Here is a 12543-nt window from a genome sequence, read left to right as displayed (position 1 = left end):
TCCTTTATCTTCTGCAGGCAAAGCTTCTTAAGGCTACAGCCAATCTACTGCAAATGAAGCTAGACCTGTGTTCCAAACCTCCAAGGACAATTTTTTGCCTTGAACAGTCTATGAGGCTTTGACTATACTTTTTTTTCTTTCTCTAGGTCCCAGCTTGCACTTGTCATCTGAACCTGACAGATTAGGAATAACACCATAGAATTTCACATGCTACAACAGTGAAATCATCTGAATAATTAGAATAGGTCACCTCTTAACAGATAGTTTTTTAATGTATCTTTTATGGTCAGGTAATCTGGGAAGGTGTTTCACCGTGAACAAGGCTGTAATTAGTACATATAAGCAAAGTCATGCATATTTGGGTCTTTTTTATTATGACTTGGATGTGCAGCTCCCAATCCTTCTGCTAATGTCATATTCACCAATCATATCAAACCTATGCATTTGGGGATCTCCCCTGCCCCCAAGAAGCTGTCTTGTTTTGTTTTAGGCATTCGATTTCACTTACATGTAAAATGCCATGCAAATCTGGGCTAGGCACGCTATGAACAACAACAACAAAATCCTTCAAGAATCAAAGCTCACACTCTCCACACAAACTCCAATGCTTCAAGAAACTTTGGCTGCACAAGCTGCCAGAGGAAACTTCTCATAAACCACTTGGTATTGGTTTGTGCACTGCAAATCCCACAGAATGTATTAAAAAGGTAGAGCCCAAGGCTGAGATGTTACAGTGCAAATGAACCTCCAGAGAGATGAATATTTAAGCCTTTTACACAAACATCCCCTGACACTGTGCTGAAAGATGGCAATAAGCAGCAGCAGAGAAGGCTCGGTATGCCAGTAAAATCCATTGTAGTGGCTTTGTGTGTATGCCCCAAGGCCTAGTTAGCAGTCTAGTGTCTGTCGGGAAAGGGCAACTTAGCACAATACAGCTTAAGGGGGGAGATTTCCTTGAGCTGTTCTTGATAAAGTTGCTGTCTATGAAAGATCAGGCTTCCAGGTCAAATGCCATTTAGCTATGGTAACATACAGGTACTTGCATGCCAGATGTGGAAGGGCTTGGGTAATTGGTTCTGTCTGCACTGGTATCCAGCTTCCAGCCAGCAGACATAACATTATCCAAGGAGGTAAAATAGTAAATGCAACCTCAAAAGCTTCTCCTCCACTTGGCACTGAACCGGGAGCCTTGTAAGGTAACAGCTTTGTAAACATTGCCAAAGCAGGGCAGCAAATATGACTCTACAGCCGTATCTGCTTGCAATTTCATTAGCATCAAATGAAGAGGGGCAGGACTTCCAGCCTGGCAATGCATGTAGCCACTAACCCTGTGAGCATGGGAGAGAGACAGAACTCACGTGGGGCAAAATCAGATCTTAAACCACTGAGATCACCAATACTTTGGGGTTTCTGCATTGTCATACGTCACCTAGTCTTCCTGCTTCCTCTCCTATACACGTGCACTTTGAAAGACAGACGACCAGGTGGCAGTTGCCTCACATTTCCTGAGAGGTTAAAGAAACTGCTATTATGGGATAGCAAGCTCATATTTAAATTGAGAGGAAGAGTGTGGATCAAATTCAGTGAAAACAAGGCTGTTGGTTACTCCGGTTCATTTGAGCAAAAAACTCTGCAATAATGTTGTTGAATCAAGAAGCCATTGATTGTAGTGGCCAGGCTTGGTCGATGTGGGTTGACTGGTTGATAAGATTAAGTACTGGTCTGCTGAGATTTCTGCCTATCATTCTCGCAGTTCCTGGGAATGCCTCGTCTGTCTGCGTTCCCCCTCTTTCTGTTTATGCTGGGATCATCTATAGTTGTACTGATTTTTCTCAAAAGAGCCCTGTCTTTTCCAAAGCTTCTTGTTACTACATTCCTCACTCATTCAGCCCAAATACAGATGCTCAGCTGAGGTACTGAAATTAGAAACTTTGTTGCTTCTGTCTTTTTTTTTTTTTCCACGGTGAGAGTCAGGCACACACAAGAGAAGTTCAGATCTTAGTTGGGTTGAATTTCATTAGTGTAACTAAAAAGGAATGAAGTGAAGATTTCTTTTATTAGCAACCACCAGCTTAATACCTGAAACTACCTGTGACCAAAATGTTTTGCACTCCAGTGTTTCATGTCTTGGTGTCCCCCTTCCCTGTCCTACACTTATCTGTATTTTGCATAGTGTTCTCCCTGACCCTGCCTCAAGATGCAGACATCCAAATGCTGATGCTCCAGCAGAGCCCTCCTAGCAAAGTATGGTCACTAGAGATCCTAGCAGAAGGACGCACTACAGGATTTGAGCCCTGGATTCCATGTTGTGCATGGCCATAAAGCATGCTGTGCACACCTGTAATACTCTAGAAAAATAAACACTAGCAATTAACTAGAACTGGGATGGAAGCCACATTGCATAATGATGTGGTTGTCATAGATACTCTATAACCCAGGTTAACTTCTAGAGCTAGAGGCACTGTCTACAAAGCGAGCGAATTTTCCCAGAACGTGTGAAATGCTGACATAAATCCCCAGATGGATTGGACTAAGCCTTCACAGCCTAGCCAAAGCCTTCCAGCCAGATTTCAGTAGTATAAACAAGACCAGGTCACCTCCTCCCTCATTGAATTAGAGATGGTAATAGTCCTGGCAGCAGCTGATTGCATGCTATCAATCATTCAAGATGCTAATTTTTCTGAGTTGGCACCAGAAAGAAAGCAACCAGGGTTGGAAAGGACTCTGGGTTGCTGCTCTGCCCGTGTCACACTCATGAACAATTCAGCAATAGCTTCATGCCTCAATCAATGCAGTTGTAAAGCCGAAGAAAAGCAGAACTTTACTGAAAAACAGATGTTTTGCACATGAGCTGACTTACTCCAGTTAATGGCACAGATAGAAAACAAAACAAATCACACGTATATGCACACACAAGCAGTCATAGTCAGCGCTTGAAATAGCATTTAAGAAGTACAGATATGGATGTTGAGTTAGGCTGAGAAAGACAAATTCTTCTGTTTCACAATTACTTCATATACTTCCAAGACTTCTTGTAATGTCAGAATGAACCTTAGACATGTTTTGACTCTTTCAAGCACCACGTACGTATGAACACACCTACATATATGATGCAGGCTGACAATGATAGCGTCAAGGCTGATTTGTATGAAATAGTGTTGAAAGTTCCCAGAGTGATCAAGGCACATTCTTTCAAAGTTATTTTTAATAGGTGTATTAGATGATCAAATAAGAGGGGGGTAATTTCCCAGTATCTCGTTAGGAGATTAACTGAGTTAGTATTTTCAAAGTACTTTCTGAAAATAGCAAAATTGACCACATTTTTATTCATGAACCCAATTGGGGACTGGGCTTTCAGGACTAACTACAGCCCATATGGTGGTGATTTTGAATGCCTTAGTGTTTGAATTTCTGAGTGGGGATACTGCAGAAGCTAATTTCCAGGGCATAACTTCTCAGTGCTTTCTGAAAGTTGGTACCTACGTTATGCTTTAAATTGTATGCCCATTTAGATTCATTCAGTCATTATTAAAAAAAATCTGCTACAGCTTTTTCCTTGGTGTCTTTAGGATCACTGACCACTTTGTCAGATGTTAAAAATAAGAAATATAAATAAACGAAGAACTTGCAGCTATTTCCGTTTAATACACTAGAGTCTGTCTTGGTTCTGCACAGTGATATTAAATATGTGAGAATTAAAAACTACTTGGGAAACTGTTTATTCTTCTTGCCTCTCCTCCGGTTGCTTTTTTCACTTTTGTGGCAGAAATGGCCGTATTTTCTATTTTAATTGGTCTCTGTTTGGTAATATCTGATCTCCCCTTTCTAAGACACCAAGAACAAGGATGGGAATTTCTCAAATCACAACTGAAGATATGGTCATTAAGTGTGACCAGGAGTCAGCATTTCTGGCTCTTAGGGAAGTTTTCTGGGGTGCAGTTATTTTCAGTTTCCAATTTGTTCTCTACAGTTTTGTACTGGAAATTCAGGAAATGAGTCTGAGAAATTAAATTCATCTGGAGTGCTGCTTAGCAATAAAGAGCTATTTCATTGTCAATTTTTTAAAACTTTGCTTCGTCTCAGCTTCAGACAAACTTGATCAAACGTGAGATGCTTCAGATGAAATGTCCAAGGAAACACTGTTTAATGATGAAACTGTTTAGTTGGAAATTTGCAAACCAGCCTTACTTATGGTCTTATATCTCTCACACACACAGATTTTTTTTCCTTATACATGTATTCACTGAGAGCCTCTGTTAAATAGATGTTATCAAGTATTTACTTAAAAAGACAATAAGTTTTAAACTGTTTGACCAAAGATCCTTTTCCTCCTTCCATGCTGCCAAAAGGCTATATATATATATATGAGCTAAAATACATTTGGAAAGGGTCAGGCCTGGAATTTTGCCGTAATTGAATTTTTTTTTTTGTGCTGAAAAACATCTGACCATCAGTTTAAGGGAATCGCTTGAGAGTCTTTCCATGCTTACCAGTAACATCACTGAATCATTCAAACGCTAACTCACTGGAAAATTACTTCTTCATACAGCTCTTCCTCCCTATCTTTGGCACAGTCCACCCCTGTAATTTTTGATGAAACTTTTCAGAGTGTTGTGCAAATACAAGTCTTATTTCTTCTAATGTTTATCTTACTGTATTTGTTACAGCATTTCTAGGTTATCACTATCAATTTTGTCATGTGGAAACTAAGATCCCTGTGAAATCATCTAGGAGAGCAGGATCTGAAGCCACTGTTTCACTGATGGTCACTAAAGCAATGCCCCTGAAGAGAAACTTGTTGTGCTTCTGCTGGGCAAGTGTTTAAGTACAGCTATGTTGACAGGCAGTGAAAGAAAGCATGGCTTACTATTAAAAAAGAGATCTGCAAGCCCAGAACCTTAATCAGGTGATTAATTAGCAACAGAGTCCTTTTTACTATGTGCCTAAAAGAGTATTAAATCTTGGGTGGGTAATCTGAAAGTCTGCAGTGTGTTATGTTCCCGGTGGTCACTTCAATGCGCTCCCATTGAAAATCCCCAAGATAGTTAAATGAGAAACCGGAGTAAAGTGATAGGTATTGAAAAAGAATTAGCACTTATCTTCCAATTGACCTGCTGACCCTCAGGCAGAAAACTATGGGAAGACAAATGATAAATGACCAAGTACTGTATCTTGATAGGAAGATGAGCCAGGCACTTCTGAGAGTAGGTCTTCCAAAGACCTGGCACAACTGAGAAGCATAAACTGTAAAGCCAGATCAGAAAACGAGAGTGAGACAGCTTACTGAGTGCTGGGTTTCTTGGGGGTCTCCTGGAGGTTTTTGCCTCTGGTATTCACTGCAGGGGAGGGGTCACCAGGTTAATTGTGTTGGCTGCATATTAGAAAATGATTGGACAATTTAATAGCTGATAATAGCATGGTAGTTATGTCCCTGAGATAAGGGTAACCAGATACCTGACTCTGGGGCTTGAACAGGCAGTTTCACTTGAAAGATAGAGTGGTCTTTAGAGGATTGCAATAAGTCGTGAATGCCGAATGTTTCCATTTGTGACACTGCTGCTGACACAGCATTGCAGTGGGGATATGCAGGGCAGCAGGGACGCAGAGCAGTCAACACTCCAGAGCTGCATCATATCTCTGGGGCTCACAGGGAAGCCTGGCGTGGTGGTCTTGGCTGCCTGCCGCTGCCTTGTGGAGCAGCACAATGCTGGCTCCAGCCGCAGGAGCTCTGGGAGCCCAGTGAGGCTGTGACAGGGTTTGCTCCTGTAGATAACACTGTGCTATTGTGAGGGGTGTGCCTGTATGGTGGTACATAGCACGTGCAAGCTCCTGAAGTAAGGAGGGCGTGGGCGGCAGAGTGGGCTAGTGCATCTGCTGATCTTAGAGTCCAACAGAGTAAGGCTGTAAGTGCATTGAATTTGTGTTGCTGGGTCCCTGTTAGCAGGTGGGTGTGTGAGAGGTAGCCATAGATTTGTCTGCACTGAGCACTAAAAGCATGCAAAACAGCCAAAAAGAGCCGAGCCTGGTATTTTACCTTCTAGCTTCAGCGATCATGCACCATCAGACAGCACTATGTGATTCAACTAGATTGAATCCTCTCTGTGGTTTGGATTCGGGGAGCCCATGCAGTCCTTTTGTGGGCTTGTGCTGGCAGAGAAGTCTACTCTACATCTGGAGTAACCCCAAGGCCAACTCCTTTCGTGTCTACTCTTGTTCACAGCCTTGCCCGTGTAGCCCTCAAATACCTGTCTGAGTTTGTGTTCTGTAACACCTCCTGTAAGCAGTTCACAAATCACTTGCAAACCATGTTCGTGTACTTCTGCACTCTGCAAAAAAAGAAAACCAAACCAAAACAGGCACACTTTAGAACACATGCTTGCCAGAGAAGTATATACGTTCCTAAAGTACATCAATCCCCTACGTACCCATCATCTCCCCCTCAGACACATCATACTACTAACTTACAACATCCTCTTCACATGCTTCCCTTTACATATTGTTATACAGACTAATTTTGCTTAGCACAAAATAACAGCCTCTCTCATGCAAGCCTACGCATTCTTAGCTCATGAGTTTTACCATAAGTCCCATGAACATTTTGTGAACCTCCAGTTCCTGGATTCGTGGGAACAATAAAAATCTCAACATGGTTTTTAGGTTTTATGGTTGCAGGAAAAAAACCAAACCCATAAATATGATCTAAAAAGCTCCCAAACCAGAAGGCAAATAAAAATAATCCCAGAAACATTACTGTTATGCTGATAAATCCAGTGATTTTTAAGCTGCCTTCTTCAGAGTATCTCTTGTAATGTTTTGGAATGGTAGGATTGGTCACATTTGTGAGAAATACGTACTTCTCTACATAGGTCTTATAGCACTCTTTCCTTCTAAACCTCACACAGGCATTTCATAGCTCTCACAGTTGCTCACTGCCCTGAGATCTCCTGTACCATTAATATGTCTGGGGCAAAACCCAGTCTTTTTAGATTCAGCCTGCCTAAGCCATATATCCAGTCGTTACAAAGATGAGGGAGAGAAGTGGAGGCACTAGGGACCTGCAAAGGCCACTTCAAGTGTCTACTGCTTCTTTGTCTTAATGAAATGCATGAGATGCCAGAACAAATAGCCTGTTCTGCCACACACATACAGCTCTGGTCTTGTAAGCAGAAGTCATGCTTAGAGAGGAGATGTGGCTGATCTTTCTAGTGACAGATCAGAGATGAGCACTCTGGTCTGCTGACAGCAGTCCAAGCCACATGACCGTACTCTGCGCTTGGCTGTGCAGCTTGCAGTGTGTGCACAAGCTTTATGCGCCTTCAGGGAGCACAGCCCACACCCGTCTATTCATGTGGCTGGTTTTGTGCCAAGTTGTGCCCTTGGTTTGGAGTTGGTTTTGTTTCCCCCTCTGGTTTCTCTTGCATGCCTAGGGGCAAGGAGCACACCCAAGGGGACCTGGTCCAATGCACCATATGCGAGTTTGACATCACTTCTCTCCCCACTACATTGTGATGTTGAGGTGTTGCCTGAAGCCCTAACTCTGTTGGTCTTCCAAACATCACTACGTGTGGACAAGGAGATGATGTTTTTGAGATTCAGCCTCTGCTCTCCTGCAGTACCTGTCTTTCGACTGCTGAGGGAGAAGACACAGCTTATGTTATATGCTGTATTGTGTGTGTGTGTGTGTGTGTACGCTCTTTGCTCAGAACAGTAATCTCTGCATGATTTACTTGCTTTTTATGTGTCTACTTGGAAAACTGCTCTCCAGCCTGTTATGCTGGCCAATGCAGAAAAACAAGATGGGAACAGAGACAGGACTAACTGACTGGAGAAGTACTTCAAATTTCTGTGACTGCGTGATCCTCTCTGGCTCCCACTCAGGCCTGTGATAGCTGGAGAGGCTGGCCTTTGTGTCCCGCCACAACTAGGAAGGCAAGGGAGAAGTGAATGAAAATGCTTTTCTGAAAAAAAGGATTCCTCTGAATCCAAAAGGGCACACAGTGTTTTATTTCTAAAGTCATGGAAGTTTTGCAAGAGCTATGAGTGATAGCAGAGACATACTTCTCAGTCAGGTCTTCTGGGAGTCAGTTGGGAGTTTTGGCGGGTAAGAATTGGCACTAAAGTTATGGATCTGACCCACAGCAAGTAATGAGTCTGTGGGTGAGGTTGACTCTAACCAAAGTCTGAACTTCATTGCTGATCCAGATGGGATCAAGTGCAGAAGGCAGAGAGAACTGCCACCACGGCCTCACGTGGGCTGAAGGAATGGTGCCCCGAGGGATGTCATAAATTGGCTCTAGCTGAGATTTAGAGAGGGTGGAGAGAAAATTGAAACAAGCAGGCCTGAGGTTCACAGGAGGATGTGGTCTGTCTGACACCATCTCCCTTCTTCTTCCCTCTTCTCTATCACCACCACAGCTAGAATCTGCATAATCTTGAATGCCAAAACTCTTCTTTTTTAACATCCTTGACACTAGAGCAAAATTGAGAATGATATATACAGAGCAGGACAAGGGACTGGCACTAGATCTAGGCTGGAAATTATTTTTTCAGTTTGTGAGGATTTCCAAAATACCAGAAAACTTTTTTGTCCTGACAGAGGCCAGAATGTCAAAATCTGAAACATATTGATGAACTGAAAATCTGGAAAAAAAGTAGTGAGGTTGGGGATCAAGTGCAGCACTCTGATTAGATAATTTTCAAATGTTTTGTTTTAGTTCTGGGTATTTATAAAGAGTTTCCAGCCACTACAATTAGCTTAAATTTGGAAATTAAATGTTACTTTGAAAAGTAGAAGTTTGAGCAATTTGGAGGAAGAAGAAATTTCAAGCTGGAAACTTTACAAAACAAAACTCTTTCCTAGGGAGAAAAACAGTTTTAATGAAATGACTTTGCATTATGAAGCCATATAAAAAAACCTGATTGTCCCTGCCCGACAGCTGTCCCAGGAAAGTGATGGTGTTCAGCCCTCTAATTCCAGGAGTTGCCTTGGGGCAATGCAGCTTGTCACAGATGTCCCTTTTACTGCCCTTGTCTGATCTGTTCTTAGGACTTCCTTTCCCACTCATGGAAGGGTTCTATGTTGTCTAATAAGCACTGAGCAGAACCATATGTGAACTGGGTTGCATTACGCAATAAGGGAGGATGACTTAGTATCTACTCTCCAACTTATGAAAGTCTTCTTTTTTGGCTAGATCTCAACGGATGAAATTTAATCACATTGTGTTTCATAACTGATTTACATTGGATGCTTAAAATTTACTGCCAATGCAGGCACAGATTTTTTTCTGCTGAAGGAATTCTTATAGTCCCTGAAATTTCTAGATCAATGCACGCCTGCCAATGCCAATTTTTGCTTTACAAGCAACTACTAGATCCTCAGGCTGAATTTACAGTATTCTTTCCTTGTAAATGTCAGATGCAATTTTGAGAGAATGCTTAGATATAGCTGATACGGATTGACTCACCATTTTCATTAGGATGTAGTCAAATCCTATGCAGCTGAGATCCTTACCTATACCCTCGGGGAAGCCTACTGACAAGGCTTGGAGGCAAACTTTGGAAATATTAGACATGAAAAAGTATAAATCCTATATTAAAGTTTTAAAAGCGTTGTTATATAATAATATTTCAATTACTCTGTGGGAGATTTGTACAAACCTAGAGCAAAAGGCAGATGAGGGACTAGGTGAGACTTTGGCAACTTTTTGCTCTGCTTTAGTTCTGGATTATTCCTTTTGAGCAGAAATAGGAAATCACTTCTACTGATGCGGCATCACTGAACCAATTTGCTTTGGAAATTAAGAACTTAAGGTGTTTTGCAGTGATCCCTGATTCTGGTTAATTCCAGTAAGTTTTAAAGATCTTTGCCACCTTTCTGGTCACTCCTGTGGAACAAACCAAAGAGTTACCTCCCACTGCTCAGGGAAATAACTGGAATCTCACATTACCTGCAAAAACTCCTTACCCGGTGTTAAATTCCCCCACGTGCGATCCAGACTAGAATTCATTGCCAGGAAAATGGTGAGCCTTAAACTTGTGGGTCCTTTCTGTTGTACTAGCATGCTCCCTCAAAGGCAAGTGCACCTTGCATAAGTGGAAGGACATATTCTTTCTTTTTTTTTTTCTTTGAAGATTCATGTTCGAAATCCAGTGGTGTTGTGATTAAAGGAGGCTTCAGGATAGACATGCCCAGAGCCAAGACAAGATTGCCAGTCAGAACTAGCTAAGGATGTGTCTTGTGGGGAAGGGTGTTTGAATCCTGCTTATATTCCCATCAAAATGGAATCTATTTGGTGACTTCAGAGGAGTCTGGAGTAAATTACAGTAGTCTGGTATATATACGAAAATTAGTTTATATTTTTAAATATAGTCATTTCTATGGACAATAAATACAATTTACTAAGCTGTACCACACACTTATGTGGCAGGTTGCAAGCAGTAGCTAGAGTCAATGCTCTCTTTGCCATAGACGTACAATTATTTCCATGGAAACTAAGGCATCACAGGAATGATATACCTGGCTGCAAGGCTCTGGAACTGAGAGTGCTAGCCCCTTTTTTTGTGTTCATATCGCTCTTTCACTGTCTTTTTACAACAAATGCACTTTTTAAAATGTGGAAGAACTCTTTAGGGTCTGTTATTCTTTAATCCTCTTTCTGGACTGCAATTACAATCATAAGTATAATAGAAATGAAGCAAACTGGAATCTCACAAGAAAATAGCGTTGAAGATATTACATGCACCCTGCACTCCTTTATGAAAGAGCTAAGCAGATCTACAATACAGACATGATGGTATCATTGCCTACAGTAGTAAGAAGCTGGATTTCTTTCCCAGCCTTTGGTTCAAAGTACTTGACCTTTGTCTTCATGTCTTCTGTCTTTTAGGAAGGCCCATATTCGGCTGGTCACAGGAGTAATTCTTACAGCTATTCAGTCTCTAATTGTGTGATGCTCCCAGAAATGCAGTTTCAGAAGTGCCTTTTACTGAAGAGAACAATAAGGCTTAATATAGTGCCTGGAGTGATGTTATACAGTTAGAGGCAGATCAGAGATTAGTACATTGTTTCTGCTGTAGAGGATTTCTTGCTAGGACATTAATAGAAAAGGCTTTACCTAATCGTATTGTTTTCAAGCTTGTTTTGTTTTGCCAAAATGATATGTAAGTCCCTAACTGTCAAAAGAGAGCAAAGTTCAGCTTCCCATTTTCCACTACTGCTGAATAATGAACCTTGCAGGGTCCTGAGCTTGGTTTAAAATGCATTTTACAATACTGCATACATGAATGTCCATCTCCCTGCATCTGATTTCTGAGCCCTTAGGTAACTTGTGAGTTACATTTCTAAGCACGGGGGTGAGAAGCCTCCTCAACACAAAGAAAAAATGCTGGATGAGGTTCACACATAAATCCTGGGGTTTCGCAAGCAGGACTGATAAAAAATCACCAGATTTTGCAATACCCACAACCATATTGTAAGGGCTGGATCAGAAAGGCTTTTTTTCAGTAATCCCCATTGACCCTTAGTTCCAGTATTTTCCTTCTCTTCCATGTGTGACACTCGTTTTCCTGGTCCGGTATATATTATTTGTCGAGAAATCTAGTTTTCCAAGGCACACAACTTTCCCCTGCCTCTTTTCTCTGCAGCTCTTACAAGGGGCAGATAGCTTTCTGTACAGCATTTCTTTCCCACCCTATCCATGCAGTTTTGGGAGCCTGTTGGAAGCAGTTCTTTATTCCCTCCATCTGTTATTAATTGTCTCTGTCAATGGTCTGTAGTTCTCTCATTGCACCTTGAGCACCCCAGCTTCAGGGAAAAAATTTGGTAAGAAAGTTGCACTATGCTAAAGCCATCTACCCCTAATTGAATCCTCATCAAAGACAAACATTGCCATTCTTGCTGTACTGCATCTTGCTCTTTCTGTGCCAAAGTTTGCTTCAGGAAATCCCACAGATAAATTAAAAATATTGTTTTGCATTTGTTGGGAGCTCTGCCCAACGCTGCCTGCAGTGCAAAAGCTATGTTTGGTTCTAGTTGGGTCAAGATATCACAGAAAAATCTCATGCCTGGGTATTGACTCTTCTAAAGGTTTATCAGGCCAGGATACCCATAGAAAGGCCCCAGCACACACACATGCATATGTACACACACACACATACGCACACAGTCTCCTTCTTTTTTTAAACAGGAAACTCAACTCAGCATGTGGTGAGTAACCAAAGCAAAGACTTTCTTGTATTTTTCTAAATTCTCTTTAAAAAAAAAAAAATTGGAGAAGGATGGAAAAAATCCTGTGTTAAAATAAACTCTTGGGTGTAAATGGGTCAGCACAATCAAGAAACCTGTGTGTTTAATGGGGAGATTTTGGCCAAGATTCATTAGTTACTAATTCAGTTGGAAGAATGATGCCTGGAGGTTTTTCAGAAATTTGGGAAAGGTTTAAAACCAGCAGATATTCTGTGTAGATGGGATGCAGGCCCATGGTGTAAGCAGGCACAACTTCATTCAAATGTATTGGAGCTATGCAAGCGATTTGGCTTTGGCCA

The sequence above is a fragment of the Cuculus canorus genome, chromosome 7 (genome assembly GCF_017976375.1).
Source record: "Cuculus canorus isolate bCucCan1 chromosome 7, bCucCan1.pri, whole genome shotgun sequence".
In the NCBI taxonomy this organism is placed as follows: Eukaryota; Metazoa; Chordata; class Aves; order Cuculiformes; family Cuculidae; genus Cuculus; species Cuculus canorus.
The sequence above is the reverse complement of the archived record's forward strand: the minus strand, read 5'-3'. Positions refer to the sequence as shown.